Below are 5,626 nucleotides of genomic sequence, written 5' to 3'. Positions count from 1 at the left end.
TATTTTCATCATTGAAAAAGTATTATAAACTTGATATTTATCTCAAAGAACACCTGACGGTAACATCTATCCAGGAAAGGTATGTAAAGTAATTAGGATATGTGACAAATTTATGAATAATTTGAAGAGCAAAACAGTGGGTGCTATTGAGTCAGTATGTCACAAAGGTAGCTGAATCACAGTTGGAATGTATTTCTTACAAACTCAGGATTTCAGTACTACATTCAGGAAGAGGCTAGTGAAAATAAACAGATAATAACATGAATAGATCACTGGATCAAGTACATTATTCCACAAATTCACATCACTATTTGTTGTAGCTTATGCAAGTAGAGCTTGCTGCTATGAGTTGCCATGCAGGTGGCTACAACTCACACTGACCCCATGTATAGCAGAATGAAATGTTGCCTAGTCCTTACACCATCTCCATGATCTTTGATATGTTTGAGCCCACTGGCCACTGTGTCAGTCCATCCCATTGAGTGTTTGCCTCATTTTCTAAGACTCTCTATCAAACATGATGTCTTGTTCTAGATCTTTCCTGATGACATGTCCGAACCAAGCCAAGAAGTCATGCCATCTTCAATTCTAAAGAGAATTTAAGCATGAGCTACCATCCCATAACTGTTATGTATTGGAATGAGCACTCAACTGGAATTAAAAAGCTGAATTCCATTCCCTCCTGTGGCCCTTACAAATTGCCGGTTTTTGAAAAGATCATTAAATTAGTTAAGCCTCATGAACTTGTTCTGAGGAGCAAATAATATATGTGTTAAAATTCTGTAGAATTCAATAGGCTGTTCAAATAAAACTACTACTGAAATTATTGTTATTATTGTTGTATTGTTAATATACCATTGGGGGAAAAAAAAAGAAAGAAAACACTGCCACTGAGTCAATTCTGACTCATAGAGACCCTATTGGGTTTCCAAGGCGGTAAATCTTTACAGAAGTAGATTGCCCCATCTTTCTTCCATGGAGTAGCTGGTGGGTTTGAACTGCTGCCTTCTGGTTAGCAGCCAAATGCCTTATCCACTATGCCACCAGAGCTCCTTAGAGAGGGATAAACTGTAGCCTTAAACAAAACAAAACAAAATAAAAAGACAAAACGTATTGCCATCAAGTCAATTCTGACTCATAGCGACTCCCATTAGGTTTCTGAGGCAGTAAATCTTTATGGAAGTAAACTTCCATAAAGTCTTCCTTCCACTAAGTGGCTGGCAGGTTTGAACCGCCATTCTTCTGGTTAGCAGTCTAATGCCTTAGGCACTACGCCACCAGAGCTCCTTAAACTATAACCCTAGGGAGGGATAATCTATAACCTAGCACCTCATCTAGTCAGTTCTCCCCACTTCTAGGCAGTCAGTAGAATGGGTTGTTGTAATTGCCATTTATCAGTTTGATAACTTTGACCTTCGTCCTTGAGTGGAACCATTTCTGGCAGCAATACTAGCCTCTATTGTCTAGCTCATAAGCCTCTTTAAGAAGCTAAACTGTGTAAGTTGTATCTCTTTTTGGCTTCTTCTTGGTTAAAATACCAGTTGCCAATGAGTCAATTCTAACTCATGAGGATCCCAAATTATCACAGCAGAACTGTGTCATAGAGTTTTCAATGGCTGATTTTTCAAAAATAGATTACCAGCCTTTCTTCCAATGAGCTGCTTTGGAACCTCCAATCTTTTGGTTAGCAGCTAAGTGTTAACCATTTACATCACCTAAGGATTCAACTTATCACTGAACTAGCCTAATTATTCCAGGGAAGCTAAGGCTAACTAGTCATTCTATTTCCCTGAAATGGACTTGTTGTTGTTGTTATGTGCTGTCGAGTCAGACCTGACTCATTGTGAACCCTCCTTGGGTTTCCAAGGCAGTATAAATATGGAAGTAGATTGCCCAACCTTCCTTCCCAGGAGTGGCTGCTGGGTTTGAACCACCAGCCTCCTGGTTAGCAGTCAAGTGCCTTAAGCACTATGCTACCAGAGCTCCCTGAAATGGACTTAACCAACTCAAATAAATTTGGTCCCCTTCATTGCATCCTGTTTTGTGCTTCTATAATGATCTCAAATTCCATAAATTATAAGTTACTATTAAGGTTTTAAAACATATATATAAATATGTATAATATGAACTTAGAAACAGAAATATGTCTATATTTGTGAGGCTGTCTCACACTAACTATAAGTTAGTTTTGAGAACGTTTTTAGAAAGTTGTAAGTTATAAGAATGTTATTTAGAAAATTTCTAAATTTAGACATAAAAATATAGAAGAAATATAGAAGCACATGAAGTATGAGAATACCATAAACAACCTTTAAATTCACTCTGACTTGGCATGCTGTGACACAAGAAAACACAACACATATCTAGACAAACTCCCTAATCTCTAACCTGGAAGAAAAGATGCATCATTTGACTACTCTCTAACTCTAGTTGTTGTTGTTGTTGTTATATACTGTCCAGTCGGACCTGACTCACAGTGACCCCTCCTTGGGTTTCTGAGGCAGTATCACTATGGAAGTAGATTGCCCCATCTTCCTTCTGAGGAGTGGCTGGTGGGTTTGAACTGCCAGCCTTCTGGTTAGCAGTCAGGTGCCTTAGGCACTATGCTACCAGAGCTCCTCTCTAACTTGAACTCTAGAGAAAAAAAAGAAATACTATTTTTTGATGTCACACTGACCCTTGTACGGAGCCAAGGTGATAAATACATTGTTGTTGTTGTTAAGTGCTATTAAGTATGTTACAACTCATAGTGAGCCCATGTGAAACAGAACAAAACAATGCCCAGGACTGCATCATTCTCATAATCTTTGCTATGTTTCAGCCCATCATTGCAGTCACTGTGCCAATCCATCTCATTGAAAGTCTTTCCATTTTTCACTGTCCCTGTACGTTATCAAACATGATATCCTTCTCCAGGGACTGGTCCCCCCCAACAAAATGACCAAAATACTTAAGATGAAGTCTGGCCATTCTCACTCCTGAGGAGTATTCCAGCTGTACTTGTTCTGAGACATACTTACTCATTCCTCTGGCAGTCCATGGTGTTTTCAATATCCTTTCACCAACACCACAATTCAAATTCATCAATTCTTCTTCATCCTTCTTTATTCATTGTTCAGCTTTCATATGCATATGCTCACTGCCATGGAGTCCGATCCGACTCATAGTGACCCCTCCTTGGGTTTCAGAGGCAGAATCACTATGGAAGTAGATTGCCCAGCCTTCCTTCCAAGGAGTGGCTGGTAGATTTGAACTGCCAGCTTTGTGGTTAGCAGTCAAGTGCCTTAGGCACTATGCCACAGAGCTCCCATATGCATATGAGACAACTGGAAATACCATGGATTGGGTAGGTCCACCTTAGTGTTCAACGTGATATGTTTGCTCTTTTGCACTTTAAAGGGGTCTTCTGCAAAAGATTTGCCCAGTGCAATATATCCTTTGATTTCTTAAGGGATGCTTCAATGGGAGTTGACTGTGGATACAAGTAAAATAAAATGCTTGACAATTTCAATCTTTTCTGCATTTATTATAGTGTTGCTTATTGTTCCAGATGTGAGTATTTTTTATGCTTTATGTTGAGGTGCAATGCATATTGAAGACTTTAACTCACTGCCATCGAATCAGATCCAACTCACAGTGACCCATCCTTCGGTTTCCCAGATGGTATCACTATGGGAGTAGATTGCCCAATCTTCCTTCCAAGGAGGGACTGGTGGGTTTGAACCAGTAGCCTTCTGGTTAGCAGTCAAATGTCTTAGGCACTTTGTTACCATAGGTAGTCTTTGATATTCATCACTAAGTGCCTCGAGTCTTCTTCACATTCAGCAAGTAAGATTTTGTCACTTGTATATCACAGATTGTTAATGAGTCTTCATCCAATCCTGATGCCCTATTTTTACTTACATCATCCAGTTTCTCAAATTATTTACTTAGCACACAGAATGAGTAAGTATGGTGAAAGGATACCATGCTGACACTCAACTTTCTTAATTTTACATCATGCAGTATCCCCTAACTTTGCTCAAACAACTGCCTCTTGGTCTATGTACAGGTTCCTCAGGAGCACAATTAACTGTTCTAGAAACCCTATTCTCTGCAATGCTACCCATAATTTGTTATGATCCACAGAGTCTAATGTCTTTTCATAGTCAATAAAATACAGGTTATTTTTCTTTCTGGTACTCCTTGTTTTCAGACAAGATCCATCTGTCATTGGCAATGATATCCCTTGTTTCACACATCTTCTTCTGAATCCAGTTTAAATTCCTGGCAGTTCCCTGTCAATAAACTACTGCAAACATTTTTGAAATATCTTCTTTACTTGCATGTGATATTAATGGCTATGGTCAATAATTCCTGCATTTTGCTGGATCACCTTTCTTTGAAAGGGGCACAAATATGGATCTCTTCCAGTCGGTTGGCCAGGTAACTGTCTTTCAGATTTCTTGGCATAAACAAGTAAGCACCTACAGTGCTGCACCCCTTTGTTGAAACATCTCAAAGGGGTATTCCATTAATTTCTGGAGCTTTATTTTTCATCAATTCCTTCAGTGCAGCTTGGAGTTCATCCTCCAATACCATTGGTTCTTGATCATATGCTACCTCCTGAAATAGTTGGACATCAACCAATTCTTTTTGGTACAGTGACTTTGTGTGTTCCTTATATTTTCTTTTGATTCTTCCTCATCATTCAATATTTTACCTGTAGATTCCTTTAATATTACAACTCAAAGCTTGAATTCTTTCTTCAGTTCTTTCAGCTTGAAATATGCAGAGCAAATTTTTCCTTTTTGGTTTTCTAACTCTAGGTGTTTGCCCATTTCATTATAATACTGTAGTCTGTGTTCTCAAGATACCCTTTGAAATCTTCTGTTAAGCTCTTTGATTTTGCTGTTCTTTCATTTGTTTTAGTTACTTCATTCAAAAGCAAGTGACTGAGTCTCTTCTGACATAATTTTGGTCTTTTCTTCCTTTCTTGTCTTTTTAATGCCCTTTTGCTTTCTTCATGTGTGATGCCCTCAATGGCATCCTATAACTCATTTGGTCTTCAGTCACTGGTGTTCAGTTTATAAAATCTACTCTTCAGATGGTCTTTAAGTTCAGGTAGAATTTAATCAAGGTCATGTTTTGGCTCTTGTGGACTTGTTTTATTTTCCTAAGCTTCAAACTGAACTTGCATAGGACCAACTGGTGATTTGTTACATAGAGCCCTTTGCCTTGTTCTTACCGATGGTATTGAGCTTCTCCATCATCTCTTTCCACAGATGTAATCAATTGATTCCTGTGTATTCCATCTGGTGAGGTCCACGTGTATAATTGCCGTTTATCTTGTTGAAAAAGGTATTTGCAATGAATATGTCATTGATCTTGCAAAATTCTTTTATATGGTCTCTGACATCATTTTTCTCAACAAGGCCATATTTTCAAATTACTGAAGCTTCTTCCTTGTTTCCAATTTTTGCATTCTAATCACCATTGTGAGTACATCCTGATTCCATGTTTGGCCAATTTCAGACTGCAGAAGTTGGTAAAAATTATCATATATAATATACTCTAAATTTCTGCACTAACAGAAAAAAGACAGAGATAGATCTGAGATTCTGTCTGCTACTGCCATTCCTGGACC

The sequence above is a fragment of the Orycteropus afer genome, unplaced genomic scaffold (genome assembly GCF_000298275.1).
Source record: "Orycteropus afer afer isolate SDZICR_OR568_19922 unplaced genomic scaffold, OryAfe1.0 scaffold00506, whole genome shotgun sequence".
Classification (NCBI taxonomy): domain Eukaryota; kingdom Metazoa; phylum Chordata; class Mammalia; order Tubulidentata; family Orycteropodidae; genus Orycteropus; species Orycteropus afer.
This window is presented reverse-complemented; position numbering follows the sequence as displayed.